The sequence below is a fragment of the Chrysoperla carnea genome, chromosome 2 (genome assembly GCF_905475395.1).
Source record: "Chrysoperla carnea chromosome 2, inChrCarn1.1, whole genome shotgun sequence".
Lineage (NCBI taxonomy): Eukaryota > Metazoa > Arthropoda > Insecta > Neuroptera > Chrysopidae > Chrysoperla > Chrysoperla carnea.
In genome coordinates this window covers 39,820,921-39,838,207 of record NC_058338.1, presented here as the reverse complement: position 1 = coordinate 39,838,207, position 17,287 = coordinate 39,820,921, and the positions used below count along the sequence as shown (strand labels likewise).

At 28.9% G+C, this 17,287-nt stretch overlaps 1 protein-coding gene across 1 annotated transcript in view; it reads right to left on the bottom strand.

Annotated features, from left to right (window-relative positions):
• The window catches only part of LOC123292687, a 186,872-nt gene that overhangs the window by 121,337 nt on the left and 48,248 nt on the right, over nt 1-17,287 (bottom strand). The gene's annotated exons all lie outside the window — the stretch shown is intronic.

Genomic DNA, 17,287 nt, shown 5'->3' with positions numbered 1-17,287 from the left:
TTTCCATTTTTGTTTTAAAAAAAGAAAACAAAAATTTTAAATTACATCGTCTAAAACTACTTTATAGGTACATGGAATTATTTTATGATGACATTTTATCATTCTGAACTCAAATAGATAGTAACATTGTTTTCGTGTTATTTAAAACAAATGAAAACAAACAATTGACTGAGTTACATGTTGAAATACCATGTATAGACAGTGTTGATTATTCTGTCACATTACACATACATACATGTCACACACATATAACTGATATAACCATATAATACAACTGTACAATTTGCGCTCTCACGGGTGAACAGTGATGTTTACGAAAAAATGTTTTAAACAAAAGTTGTTTATTTTTAAATAAGAAACATTTTTTACATTTAAACTTTTGTTCTATCTCTAACAGTTTACAAGACCCAATTGACCTATGTTGCTCATTTACGAACTCGACCTCACTTTTTACGTCCTCAGCACGCTATAAAAATTTCAGCTTGATATCTCTTTCGTTTTTGAGTAATCGTGATGACAGACGGACAAACAACAGACGACAGACGACAGACAACCGGAAATGGACTAATTAGGTGATTTTATGAACACCTATACCAAAATTTTGTTCATAGCATCAATATTTTTAAGCGTTACAAACTTGGGACTAAACTTAGTATACCTTGGTATGTATATTTCATATACATGGTATAAAAATAGAAAATAACATAAATACAAAAGTATTTTTTTTATTGTATAAACAGATATTGTATGGTGACTTGTTTTTAGGTTAATTGTTTCTCATTTAATTTAAACGACAATTATATATTTTGTTTCAAACAATTATCAATATCTAAGTTGAGGTTTTTTTTTTAATGGTCGTATATATTTTCAATATATCAATAATATCTGTTATAATTTATTATACACTCCATTTTTACTTCATTGTACATAGTTAAGATAGTGTAAGCTTATATAGCCATTGCCTAATATTAACTAGCTGCACCCGTACAAAATTCCACCCCTGACTAAACACAGGCTAGAGAAATAATATATTAATGAGTCATTTACTTTTTGTTTATAGGCAGTTTTATTACATATATGATATAAAAATTACATTATTAACAAAACACATCCTCTAAGTTTCAGGTCTCTACGATCAGCGGCTTCGACTGTGCGTTGATCCGTCAGTCAGTCAATCATTCTCCTGTATATTTTTGCTTTTAATTATCTTTAAATTTTCCACTTTGCTTGGAAAAAATTACTTCCATGCTTTTTGCATATTTTCAATGAATAAAATAATTTAAAAAAAATTATTTCCGTATCTCCCGTAACTTAAAAACTATTATGTTGTAGCACGTTGAAATTTTGATCAAGGAGAATTGAAATATCTGGTTGATGCTGAAAAATTTTCATTTACGGCTGAAAACGTTTTAACTAGTTTACGAGTGTACAAAAAAGACATGTGGTGTTCACAGAGCTTTTAATTTATTTTTCATGTTCATGATCGTTACGAAAGCACTCGGTTATTAAAGAATATCGATTAGTTTGTATGTACAATTATATGGTAAATGTGAATATTCATGACTACACACATCATGTGAATTTATTCAACCCGTTTTGATTTCTAACTAAGTTCTAAACTGTGAAAATGTCTTAAAAAAGTTTACGGCTTAAGAACATTTATCATAAATAATGTCTATTTGCGGAAACGTTTTAGAAATTTAAGGATAAAAGGTTTTGACCTCCGGTAAACTCTCGTTTTTCTTCAAATGATAATAAAAAGCAGATGAGTTTTAAGTTCCTGTTTTCTGATTTATCTCGGTAAAATCATTTGCAAGAGTAATAACTTCTTCAAAATTCAATTTATATATAAATGAATTATCTGAAACAATTTTCTTGCGATCTCCTTTACAATATCTTTTGAAAAAGTATCTCCTAAAAATAAAAAAAATAAACTTTTTCGGATTTTGCTCAACAATTCTAAAAGAATATTTTAGAAGTTTTATAATCGAAATTTTAAATTTGATGCTGTGTTTTTCAGCTTTGAAGGTGACCTTCTAAGAGTTTTCAAATCATTAAATTGTTACTATCTCGAAAATGGAGAACTTTTCGAAAAAGTAACAAGAGTCTGTTTTTTTGTTGTATATGGTCGACTATATCATTTTATCGACTAATTGAATTTATAAGAACAATAAAAACAAGAAGAAATAATCAACAGACAAAACAATAAAAACAATAGATAAAATTGATTTTATATTATTACTTTTCACCCTTAAGTGGAATATAGATTATATTATACATTGACATTTATATCGAACTAAAATACGTCCTACACACACAAAATTCAAGTAATATATACTTTTACAGAAAAAAAGCTTTTGTATTGCATTAATTATACATCTTGTGTTATTAATCGTTGGACCAAGCAATCTTCGTACTAAGGAGACAATTTTTGAAATGGAAACTTGAAAATTTTTTGTACTTTACGTCGAAAGTTTTGTCTAACTATACCCGTTAATTACGTTTCATTCGCAATTCTGTTCCTTATTTATTCATATTTTTCAATTGCTTTACAATCGAAAGTTCAACTCTAGTGGCTTAGTTGGTTAAGGCGTAACCAATTACCTTCGCGGTATGCCTAGGGTAGCGGGTTCAATTCTCGCCATCAAAATTAAAATTAATTTAATTAATGGTGTCGTGCATGGTATATGCATGAAGGAGGTGCACTGATAAATGAAATTATCAGCGGCAAAAACATATATGATATCACAATGGGCTATATAGCCTGAGTGTGTCCTTCGTGGACAGCCAATATAACCTAATCTAACCTTCTATCAAAAGACACTTACAGGTACAAAGCATAGCCCTTAAAATGTGCAAGTACACGAAAATATTTAAAGTGAGTGCAATTAATAGTTTCGTGAAAAGCATTTAATTGAATGTCAATAACATCCATTTTAGAATGTTTGTTATCAGTTTTGACTATGAATTGATTATTCAAAGGCAGTCAACATTAAATTCAAGGATGTATAAAAGATGTCTCCCTTTGAGCAGAATAACTTTTCATAGAAAATAATTTCTCTTTTTCATAGAAATATTCAGGTAAACTGTTTAAAATGAGACACCTTGTTAACCTAATCATAGAATACACAACCGTTATTTTCATATTAAAAAGTTGTAATTGTTATTTTTACTTTTTGTATTTTAATTAAATAAAAACAGAAATGTATATAAAAAGTACAATAATATTGATATCCTTTTAACATTATGCCTTATAATTAAGCATACAATTAAATATTGATGCTACCTACAAACAAAGTTTAGGCGTTTGTCCGCCGTCCAAAAACGCCCAAAACGAAAAAATATATCCAGCTGAAATTTTATAGCGTATTCAAGATTTTTTTGAGGGAAATATTTATATTTATTTCAATAATCAGCTTCAAAATAGAAACTTTATTGAAATCACTCAACATTGAAATTAAAGAATTCAAATAACATTTATGAAAAATATGTTCATTTTAAAACTTTGCGCGTACTTTTCACAACAAACCATAAGATTGTATGTGCAAATAAAAGGGAAAATAAAAATGGATAAAAAATTTTTTTCATAACAATTTTATTGCAATTTTTACTATAATAAAAACAAAAATTCACGTGCCATTATTGTTATGATTATTACTTTTTCGAAAAAAAGATATACATAATGTTTATTATATGTATATTAAATAAAAATATGTCTTTATATACACACATAAATATTCATCATTATTGAGTAAATGATAATCGTTTTATTAACATTTTATGAGTTGTAGCTATGTTACGAATCACTGCATAAAGATCTATGAGTTTAGTTTTCATACGAACTTACTGATCCATTATGTTTCCATTTTCTAAGGTATATTGTGGGTGTGTAATCAGATTGATCATTTCCATGTGCGACTCACTCTCACCTATTAATTCATAAAATATATTATTATACCGTGCATATATGTAATATGCAAGGTATATTAAGTTTTTATACCATGTAAATATGTAATATGCAAGGTATATTAAGTTTTGTCCTAAGTTTGTAACGCTTAAAAATATTGATGCTAAGCAAAAAATTTTGGTATAGCCGTTCATAAAATCGCCAATTAGTCCATTTCCGGTTGTCTGCCTGTCTGTCGTCTGTCCGTCTGTCATCACGATTACTCAAAAACGAAAAGAGATATTAAGCTGAAATTTTTATAGCGTACTGAGGACGTAAAAAGTGAGGTCAAGTTCGTAAATGAGCAACATAGATCAATTGGATCTTGCAAACCGTTAAAGATGGAACAAAAGTTTAGATGTACAAATTTCTTATAAAAAAATAACCAACTTTTGTTTGAAACATTTGTCGTAAATATCACTGTTTACCCGTGAGGGCGCAAATAAGTCGAAAATTGTATAGTATGTAATTATGGGAATATCAGTAATGTATGGGTGACATGTATGTATGTGTAATATGAATGAGTCATCAACACTGTCTATGCATGGTATTTCAACAATTAACTTAATTGTCAATTGTTTGTTTTCACTTGTTATAATTATTATTAGTTATTATACATCTATGACGCACAATAAATATATTTATTACACACACAATAAACTAAATCAACTAATTTTATACAATACTAGCCTAATACCCACCCGTTTCACTGGGCTTAAAAGTAAATAACACCGCTTTATAGCCTTCAACTTTCTTGATGTGTACAGTTTTCACTTTTGTTAATTGTAAAATAGTCAAAATTCATTGAGTATATCAGAAAAGTTGGCCATGAATGGTTTGACATTAGTATTTTAAATTTTTACAGATTACTTTAATTTATGGTTCAAAATGATGATTATTTTGAACCATAAATTACAGATTTTTGTAAAAATTTAAAATAGTAAATGTCAGATTAAATAGTAAATATTAGAATTGAGCAACGAAGCGGATAAATTTTAAACAATTTTCCTCGAAATTTATATTCTTAATATTGTGATAGTTTCGAACGCTACACCCCTTTCTTTTTACTAGGGTGAAAAAATTTGAAAAAATAAATCATACGTATTTAATCATTTTTAATGTAGTTTATTTAAAACGGGCAAAATTTGGTTTATTCCTCTTAAGGAGAGATCTTTTTAGGAGAAACAGTATCAAACTTTTGATTAATTTCTTGTATAGAGAGTTAACGTGTCGCTCGAACCATATTTTTATTTCATATTGCCATAAAAACATGTAATTAAATATTTTTTAATAATGGAGGACAATGTATTTACGTTATTTTTTCTGTTTTGATGTTCTAATAAATAATGTTTTATTTAGATGTACATAAATAAACTTTTAATAAACTCGTAAATAATTGTTACATTCCTTTTTATATTACAATCTATTCAAATTCTACATTGTATCTACAATGCACATTATTGGAAATACAACAAATATCAGTTACCTAAATTAAAAGTTCTTTTATTCGAAATAAAATTTTATAAAAGCTACAACAATTGTCAAATAAATAAAAAAGCTGCTTTGTTATTCGTGGATTTGTGTATTGTCTTGTTTCTATGCAATTGTAAATTATCATGTATGTCAAGTTAGCATACAAATTTTGTCGATTAAATTGGTAATAGGCCAATAATTAGCCGTTATTTAACTGGCATCGACTGTTGCGTATTTTGAACTGCAATTGTTTTCAATCACTTTCAATTAATTGAAAACAAAAGACAGCTTAATGCGCAGAATAAAGTACGCAACGACCAAGGACTAGACCTCGCCCAAATCGGAGCCTTTTCCTGCTACCCACTCCATTCGAGTTTCACATCGATATATATATATATATATATATATATATATATATATATTATGTTGTTGAGTTCTATAAATGTTTTTATGTAGTTTCGTCTGCCTCAGTACTGCTAAAAGGGGGGTATAGCCGCACGACCCTTCCAGCTGCTGCCGCAGCACGCGCAGTGACTCGCAAAAGACGACGATTGCGTTAAATTTCATAGTAGCAGTAGACTGCGTTTAACGTTCAGTATAGCAATCATACTTGAGCAATGAATACATAGTACCCTCTACACCAGGCATGGGCAAACATGGCTTACAGAAGTCCCTCGGATTCCTAAGTTAACATACGAGTAAGGCAGTGACAACCTAAAATATGAGTAAGACAGAGAGACACAATTTTTTCTACCATCTCATTACTATTAGAGAAACTGAGATGGATAGAAGAGTCGTATACCCGTCTCGCTTCCTCTTCTATGAGCAATGCAGACTTGGATACAGAGACACAAAATAAAGTCTATGACACACAATAAAGTTATAACAATGGTGGCTTCGACTTAAAATAATTCTCCCATGCCTGCCCTACACATATTTTGTATTAGATTTTAAATATATTTTGCATACATTGAAATTGAGAATCAAAAAAAATATAAAAAAGAATAACATTTAATGACCTCGAAGCAACAAAGTTATTATCATCCATCATTCGTTGACATGACCATGAACTGCAAAAACTATTGTAGAAAAACACTTTGTGCATTCATACAGTATAGATTCAACCTCCTTTTGAATTTTCCAACACTACATACATACTTTCAAAGAGACAGCACTATATGTGTAGAGTATCAAACAACTATCCACTCAATAAGGGTTGCCTAATTGAACTAAAATTAAATTATATTCAATGAGGATACTCTAATGAGAACATTTGAAATAAAATTTCAAATGCGCCGTTAATGCCCGTATTAATATTCGACACTTCAGTGATGAGGGATTCTCGTGATTTCACGCATTCTCATTGACCATTTCATAATTAAAATATATTGCTTGTAAGTTCGCATTCATCTTTTTTTCTATTTAAAATGGAATCCTGCATTTACCATATTTGATTTTGGTATAACACACGTCTAAGAACACTTGACTTTCCAGCAAAAATCTAACGAAAACTATGCGCCTCATGAATCTGAAGTCAAAATATTAAAATTAAATTATTTTAGGAAGTAATTCTAATTTTTAAATGTGCGCGTGGCTTTTAAACAACTTTGTTTAACAAAAAATTTTTTTACCCTCTTTAGCGGTCGCAAATTAAGTCTGATTTGAATAAAATCTTGCATCAAGGGTTTTGGTACTTGAAAGGTCAAGTTCATTAATGAAAAAATCGACCGATAAACAAGACGTGGGGGTGCGCAAAGTACAAAATTTTGAATATTTTTGAATACTTTGTTTTCGAAATACAATTTTATGAAAAATTAAAAGTGCAATATTCGATTTTGAGAAAAATGTGTAATTTTTTCAATCTGTGAGGAAATTCGCTAGGCTAGCGCAGCTCTTATCGACCATTAAAATAGATGCGGATTCAAAGACGAGTAATTTTTTCGATATTCTACTGTTCTATCTTGGTATTATAGCGATCTGATCGAGTGATTTTGGGTTTGTGGAGTTATAACCTGCCATTTGGAATACTGAACATGGACATAGTTCTTACTACTTACAGAATTCAAAATGTCGGATAGCCTTTCAAAATAACTCATTTTTGTAACTGGTAAAAGAAAAGAAAATTTAGATTAGATTGTTCTTTATAGAAGAAAAAACAAGTTTTGCTCGAAACTTAATAAAAACGACGGAAATTTAATGCATTTTCGGGAAAAATATGAATTATAAAAGTCAAATATAAATAATTATGTATTTTTTGCTATTTATGAACGTGACCTATTATGGATTACCCGCTATTTGAACGTATTCAGAACTATCAATTTTTGCATTAAGAACTATCTTAATTATTCCACTAAACAAAAAGATTAATTATTGGAAATGTAATTATTTGCTTAGTGAAAACCAATAAAAAAAGTTTAAAATGCGTATTTTGAACTATTTCTCTCCTGAGATACTCTGCAGTCTAATAATAACAAAATTAATTCTATAAATAAATTCAAAACGAAAAATTACAAGGGAATGGACTAATTAAAGACTAAAAATAATATGTTCAGTTTTTTTATTTACTGGTTTACAATATTATCGAGTGATTGTATGGGACCGGTAATAGAAATCCATCACAGAAGCCAATTATAAATTTAATTATGATTTCTATGAAAACGAATGGCATAAACAACATTAAAATAATAATAAACTTACTCTGACAAACCTCATACACTAAAAGCTTGTTGTTGAGAGTGAATGCATTTAATTTTGTAAAAGTTGTTAGCGTTATAAAGCAGCAGCGTATGATGTATATATGTAATGTATATGGCTACATAGTGAGACTCTGATGTTTGCATTATGTATTGCTAAAAGCATTATATAACATTTATAGATTATAATTAGTGAATTGTATAGGTTATTATTATTTTGCCAAACAAGTTTTTCTTAGAATTTCGAGGTGAATATGTAGGGTGAAATGCTATATCTTTATGGCAATGTAGTTTTTGGCCAGCGGTCTCGATTCTCGAATGATGAATAAAAAACAAGTATATGGTTTTTTTTTTTTTTTTGATTAACTGTTCATTAAAATCTTAAAATTCTGTAAATCTTAAATTACTACTTATTGATGTATATTTTGTTTTGAAAATATGGCATGACTTCGATCGAAAAAATGTTCTACACCAGGGATTTATCAATTAAGGTATTGAATATTACAATTATTTTTCCTTTGCTATAGACAAGCTAACTGAGTGAATAACTACTGGGAACTATTACTGAATGGCGCGAGGCTTGTGTGCCAAAAACAGAAACTTGTAAGGTTTTAAACGTTTCAGTCATATTCCTCTAAAGATGCAATTCCCTAGATTAAACTGTAAAGATTTCATGCTGGAAGGATGGTGATAGAACGGTCCATTTTCCCTCCCATCCGTCTGAGAATATTCGTGGTGCTGACTCATACTGCAACAGGGTGTGCTTCATGGTACATTATGAGGCAATATATGATGCTTGCTATACTATGAATCAGATATTGATAGTTTTGTTTGAGAGTACTACGCTCAAACGATAGAAAATTTTACAGTTTTTCTTTCACTATTTTAATGGAAGGGTATTGTTATTTGCCCTAGGACTATAAAAATTTTTCTTATTTCACTAAAAGTATCCAGGGTAGGTGGAATATGAATATATTCAAATTTCAAATCGATAGAGTACTGGGTATAATCGCAGTGCTTGAAATTAAATTGTAACTTTAGCCATTCTTATGTAGAAAACCGCTTTTTTTTATCAAATTTTTTTCAACCAATGAATATTTAAGAGCACTCTTTAAAAAATTATAAAGTTTCACGCCAATCACAGAATGTTTCACACTAATCAAAAATTTGTACTTAACAACCTTAAAGATAAAACACATGTTTAAAAAAGTGTCAATGCAAGTTTAAAAAGGTAATTCTTATGCTTTGGATGAAAATATATAATTTATCCCCTTGTCGTAGTAAATGATCGTTGTAAATATACGTTGTACATAATCAATAACTCCTTAATCATTATTTATAGCAGATTATTCATCGGGGAAATAATTTCCACTTTTAAGCTCCATATCGTCAAAGGGTACTTGAATTTTTTGGATCCTGGACTTCTTAATTCAGAGTGCTTTATACACAGTGAGTGTTTATAGTTCATAAGCAAAAAGATCACATGTCGTATGTCGTAAATTGTATAAACTTTATTGAATTATAAAACAAAATAAAATAAGGGAAAAAAACACTAAAATGAAAAATAAAAAATAAAATTGTTAAGTAAGATAAAAAAAGTGACAGTTTTATTAGAAATATGTAGGTGGTTTGGATTTTGTTTTATTGGGCAGTAGTAATATTTTAATGTTCTTTTTTTCGTTTTTATGGTCATACTATATCATTACAATTTAGTCATACACATCGTAATTCGTTGTATTATAGTAGGAATATCGTCTAGTGTTGGTCTGAATAATGCTGATTTTGGATTATCACTTTGATAATTTTTTTTAAATGTTTACTTCCAAAACATTCGATGATATTGTGCGAATGTCTTTCAACGTCTGGTCATCATGTTTGTCATGTAACTTTTGATTTTCATGAATAATTGAGGTAAAATTTGCGCAATATATTTATTTTGCCCAGACAAGCTCGGAGAAAGAACTCCGATACCAGGTTGAAGCCCAATCTTAAACCAACAGTTTTCTTTACACTCACAACAAAAACTGGGAGTGTAAACATTATACATATATCTTGTAGGTATAAATAACATATAGGAAGCGTATCGAGCTCTAAGACCTTGATAGTACGCTGCTCGACCAAGCCATTAATCTTATTAAATTACCACCGGCTCTAACGGACATACTTACTACCCGACCAGTGAACGTTCTTCAGAAAGACGAATGGCTCTGAAGTGCAAACTCTGTATCTGCTACTTCCCTCCCTTTGGCAAACATATGTTAAAATTTGAACCTAAATAATAATAATAAGAGTAAAAATAATAATAATTTATTTTTTTTAAGAAGGATTTAGATGTACGAAGGATCTGCGTTTGTCATTAAAAATTCATGGATTTCTAGTAAATCAAATGGTTCAAGTAAAAATGTTGTAAAATCAAAAAACATAATAGATCATGGAATCAATAATAATACGTGGCAAAAATACAAAATAAAATCTTATTCTGATGTACCGGCGGAGCGAAGTTGGACTTGGTTGTTATTGATTAAGGACAAACACTCTTATACATGATTTTCAAGCAAATGAATCTTTTTTTTTTTAAATCAATGAAAAATAGTCAAAGCAAAAGCTATATCTAAAATCGATGAATATCTAAAATCGAAAATGTTCATTTCAATACTAATATCGACAAGGAGACTACCTTTAAGGCATATGTATAGATAACAAGGAGTCGTATAAGTCATCCGTTTCTTATATATATATATATATATATACAGGGTGCTCCTGAAAGGTCTGCACCACCAGATATAGTTAGCTTAAAATAAGTCATTTAAATTAAATTTTCCCTAGCATCAAGTTGCTTCGCCCCCTTACACAGAGAAGAAGGATTGAAGAAGTGTTACGCTTGTAACTTAAATCATTGGACTCAGTTTAGAAAAAAAAGTTAAAACCCCAAGTTATTACACCCAAACAATAGCCAAAATCTAGGTGCATTTTAGAATGATGAAGTAACAGATTTTAAGGTATTTCAGTCATGAATGCACTCCACATATTTGGCCTGTTTTTTTCACAGGCACAGAATAATGTTCGCTGTGAGATACCCAAGTTCCAGAATTTTTAGTCGCTTAGATCTCGAGATAATCAGCTGCAAAGTTCGCGATTTACCCATTTAAAGCTTGTTAAACTCATGGTCCTCCAGGCTATTTTTAACAATATTAAAAAATTCTCTCCACAGAATTGAAAAAAATGTAGGAAAATTGATGTTTTGGAATAAAAATTAAAAAAAAAATTTAGGTCTTACTTTTCGTTTTTTAGATATTAATTTTGACGTTTTTAACAGTCAAAATTTCTTAAACTCTGAGATTTAATAGTAAGCCTTATTAAGTTTTTAAATTAAATTTCTCGTTAAATTCTGTCGAAATTTTTTTTATCATAGCCCTAGCATAATAACTGCATGTATTATGCTGAAATTGACTACTTTCAATCCGTTATCGTCATGGGCGTAGAAATACGAGGTGATTGAATCCTAAATGCCCCACGCTCTGCGATGATAAACTTAATTTTTATCAAAGCTAGTTTTTCCTTAGAAGCAGTGTCTACATACTCTTCGACAAAAAATCAATTGAAGTCTGAGGTTGAAGTTTGTGGTTGAGTTACGAAAGACAATTTTAATATTTCAAATAAATCAACTTAGTATTTAAGCACCTTAAGCTAAAGTGTCTTATTTTTGTAATTGTGACAGAGCGTTGTTCAGAGATTTTAAGGATACCCTGTATAATAACGTGACAAAATATCCCGCCGCCAACACATAAAAATTTAATGAAGTACTGTGTACAGTTAATTTAATTCAATAGAGAGAAAGTAATAAATAAAACTAGAAACATAAATCCAATGAAAATTTACGATGACAGCAATAGTCTTCTGTTTCTTATTGGAAAGTGACTTTATTTATTCACAAATATTTTTTTATATTTGTTCTGGAATGTATGTTCAAGGCAGAAAATAAATACACTACATATCAGACAGATGTTATTAATATCATTATTTCATGCATTTTATATTTAAGTTGCTGTGCCTCGAGGCATAGCTCTATACTTAAGTCAATATGCAGCTTATTTGACATCTATTTTCAATTTAGGGTGTAAGAGTAAATTAGGTATAGTATCTCTTTTTATACTTACAAAATACTAATTAAGGAGTTGACATGCATCTTTACCTAAAAATTCAAACCGTTTGATGGCGGGTAGTGATAGTACAATATTTTTGCCTTCTGTACACTAAACTAAAAAATATGGTGTTTTCCTGATATTCGATTTTGGGCGATTGAGAGGGGTTTGATTAAAAATTACTGTCTGATTTAAATATGTTGGTCTTTATACTTTAATTTAAGAGGATCTTAAAACAGAAGGAGCTTTTGAAAAATTTGAAATTTTTTTTCCTTGTAAAATATCTAAAGACAAAAATAGATGGATAATTCACTAATATCAGATAAAAACAAAAATAGACGCCATCAGTGGCAGATTTACTGAGTAGGCAAGGTAGGCAGCTGCTTAAAGCGTCAGATTTCTATGGCAGCAAATTTACCGCCTACATTAAATATAATGCTACTTTTTGGGATGTATAAAAAACTAGTTATACTCGGGCGAATAACGAGCCTCGTACATTGTAATCACTAGAAATGAACTTATTTTACATCGAAATACTTCAGGCTTTGTACCTAGCTAGGCTTTGTAGAAAACGAAAAAAATCTCTAACTCGGAGTGAAGCCAAAGGGATTCGAAATCATTTTGAGTTATTTGAGACAGCTTTCATGCAATGTTTGTGGAGTTTTTTACTATCGAGATTCAATTCTGTAAGCAAAAACTTGTAATCCAGGCACACTCATCTCAATGAAGTAGTTCAATTGTATAATAGTCTACTCAAAACTCTAGGTGATGTACGTAGGACTTTGACTATTTTGAAAAGAAAGCATTTGATTTTTTAGTCAACCAAGAGTACAAAACACTTGTAAGCAGCGTGAAACGAAGGAAAATCTATGATGACGAAACTAGAACAGGAGAAGTGGCGTTGCTCGGAAAAAATGACTTTAGAATCAATACATGCAATGCTATTTTTGAAAAGTTGTTGACTGATTCATGGGAAAGATGCCATATGAAAAATTTACGAAAAATTTTCTGTTCTCATTGATTTAGAAATGCTCCTATTCGGGACAAAGCAAAAACTTTACGAGAAGAAGATGGAAAAGAGAGCAGCAATTTCACATTTGTCTAGGACGGCGAATTATCCTAATCCGTCTCTAGCCATAGTTGCCTAATACATCAAATTTTTAATTTTCTATGATAATTAAACGTGTTTGATACCATTCTGTATTAACCTAAACATAATGAAATATCTTGTAAAATAAAAGTAATTTTTTTGTACAAAAAACATCAAAAAAAGTTTACTTAATGAAAATATCAACAAAACAATTTTGGTTTGTTAACTTTTCAAAAAACATGTTTCTTCTTTTAAAACAAACTTTTTTATATATCCATGTTATGGGAAGATGCAGGAGTGATAAAATATATACGAATATACTTTTTTTTACTTTTACATGATGTGTTACAAAAGAAAACATTGATATAATATTGAATCAAAAACTTTCTCCAAACTTTAAAAAGTTATGATTATTTGTTTAACTAGAATCATAAAATCAAATGTATAAGAGTAAATATTGTAAGGGTACTATTTAAATCTCGTATAACCTTATCCTAAGACGTTGTAGAAAGTTTGCCACAACTTTTATTTTTAGTTTATTACAAAAAGTACGCAAAATTATGATTTTTCGCGAAATTAGCTTCAGTAAAAACGAGTTTTGTTTAAGATAAATGCAATAAAATTGGGTAATTGCGATGCTGGATGCAATAAAGGCATAAATTTTTAAAGTGTACTTAATAAGGATGTATGAGCACGGCAACAATAATTGATTTAAAAGCTCAAAAGGTAGACATTTATATAGACTTTATATAGGTAGACATTTACTCAAAGAATATGTGGTTAAAATTTCATCTTAGGTATCCATGCAACTTTTTAAGAAAAATGTCATTGAAAAACAATATAAAATACATTGCTCTCATGAAGAAATCTCAAAAACGACATATTTTAAAATTTTTTGATAGTTTTTACTTGGAAAGAAAGAAAACAAAATTAAAAAAAATCTTTTTAATAGAAAGTAAACACATAAGCAATGACATTGAAAAGAAAAAAACAAGTATCTCCATCCATTTAAGGGATGTACAAACAGGGTAGATTTAGTGTTGAAATTATTTTTATCTTATTTTAAACTTTGCTGATTTTTAGTATATCTTTATGAATGTAGAAGAAAAATAAGAATAAAATTTTCAATTTTGGATATTTTGAAAAATACGCCAGATAATATACCAATTTTTTAAATTTGTGCCGCCACTACCGTGCTCACACATACTTAAGTGAAAAACACTAATAGACATAATAAATTTATTTTGAATTTTTGTTTTTCTAGAATAGGTGTACTTATGTTTAAAATTTCTTATAATTTAAGGCTTTAGCAATCTATTTTCGACCTCAAAATAATTCTATTTAAATTTTCTTACTAAAAAATTTCCAAAACTGTTCATAAGCCCTTCTTCCATAAATTTAAAATAAACATATAGGCATAACTAAAAACAAATATTATGTAATAATTTTTTTGGAAAATGTTGTATTCCATAACACAAGCGCAACTTATTTATTGCAAAAAAAAGTATTTGTCTAGTTACAACTCCGTCTTCAGTTTTTTACCGATTTATGGGAACATGAAAATAAGAACCAAATTACCGAAATTTTAGTTTAAAAAAAATTAAACTAAGTAGTATTTTTTGTGTCAGTTGATGAACTCATCACTATCGCTAGTAGACAATAAAAAATCCAGTTCACGGTTACCATTTATGGTGTCATAACTAACCATTTTAATTTAATAAGTTCAGATTTTTGTATGTAAAGCAATACCTCAATTTTATTTTTAGCGTTATAATAACATATTACAATAATTAAAAAAACCATTCAGAGGAAAATAACCGTAAGGTCACGCCGTTATTCTACTGGGGTCCTTAATTTTTAAAATTAAGTTTACATTATTTATTTTTATTAGGTCTTTTTGCAATAGATATCGTTTCTTTCAGTAATACATTTTTATTAAAATACAATTATGACTTACACACCGGTTTGAGTGAACTCAGACATCATTAAAAACGTTCGACAGTCGACTAATAATTTATAGAACCGCGACAAATCATCTATCCAGACACAAACACCGGTTTTATACTATTCATAAAGCACATCATTGTTGCCAATGTCAACTTACTGCAACGTGTGACGTAATATATGCTTGTGCAAAATATTTTATCTTTAAAAATTATCCGATTTTCAAAAATAACATATAATAACCATCTCATTAACGTTTTTATTCCAGTTTTCTTACGTAATTTAAAACAGATTTTACAAATTCAAATCACAAAATGAACTAATCTAACATGACTCAAATATGAAAAAGTATTAGCTATTAATAATTTACTACTTTATTGAGTAAATGCGGTTGCATCCACCTAATACTAGGTACGGTTTTAATCTACTTAACCGATGAATAATGAAATTGAAAATCATAATAATTTGGGAGATATTTTACCCATGGAACCTATGGATTACACTGTAAACTCCACAGTAAAAAAATACGTTACGTGCAAACAGTCCTTCCCTTTTTCATGTTAGCTGGCCTTTACATTTTAATAAAGACATTTTTCAATAAAACTATAAGGTTTAATGAAAAATTTTATACTTTTATTAAATATAAATATATTAGTATAAAATAAATAAATAAAAGTACTAGCTGTACCCAGCCAAGCTTCAATGTGGGATATTATGGTTACATGAAAATAGATGAGAAGTATCTTGTAAATTTTACGTAATTCGATATAGCCCCGATAAGAGAGTTCACAACTTTTAAACTGCTCTACTGATTTTCATATAACTTGCAGTTTTTTAATGAACACATCATATCCTTTTATTAGATACCATACTTGGGTATACTTGAAAATAATCGATCATTCATCATGATTACCTTTAGGTCTTGTTTATTTGTGATTATTATTGACTATTAACGAACTAAAATGGTTAGATATTGCATTTCTTACATCAAATTAGTAAATAATAATGTTAATAATAAAATAAATGCTACTTTCTTTCAAATATTGTAATAAATTATTATTTTATTAAAACATGCTTATTTAACAAACTTCACATTATTTTGTTAGAAATAAATATAAAAAAATTTTAAAAAATAATAAACTGAATAGAAATTTGATTCACTTTTTGACTCAATACACAAACGAACATAACATTTTTAAATATATAGATACTTTATAGATACTTTCATTAAAAGTATTAAATAAACAAAATCCATTCATTGACTATTCATACGAAAGTAATGGATGTAGATAATATTATTAATCTGCAATAACATGTATTTTCACTTGTCAATAATATGTTATATACGATGCGATCGTGAGTAAATCTATTAGTTTATTTGCATATTCAGTTCATATCCTATTTAGTCGAACATATACATACGTCTTATTATTGAAAATGATGTTGACAACTACATAATTTTCTATATGTTTGTTTGTTTCTATATGCTTCTTATATGTATAAACATTTCTAAGTAATCATAATAGTGTATCTCCTTTCAAACCGATTTCTGATTAACTTTCGTATGACATGTTGAGGTTTAATATAATAAATACTTTTCCTCACTCCTAAGAAAATGTGTAGTCAGAGATGTCGCAATTAATCATCGCCAATAGTTCTTCCGAATAACTCAAAAAATTACCATTACAACTTCAAAATTTTTAAAAAAGATCCTTGATTTTATTTCACAGCCGCGTACAGAATTCAAAGAAAATTTATTTCCCAGTGACTCTTTCGAAAACCAAATGATTTACCAAAGTCGTATTTTAAGTTTTAATTTTCACCCTTTTCAGAGCGCGGACATTTCGAAGTCAGTTCAGGTTAACACAAAAATCAAATAGATCTTTTAAAATTATAATAACTACGTAGGTTTCTCGGCCAGTTAGTAAGCGGTTTCAAAAATTGTTTGTTAGTCACACACTTAAGTATGGCAAATCGTAGCCACTTATGATCTATAATA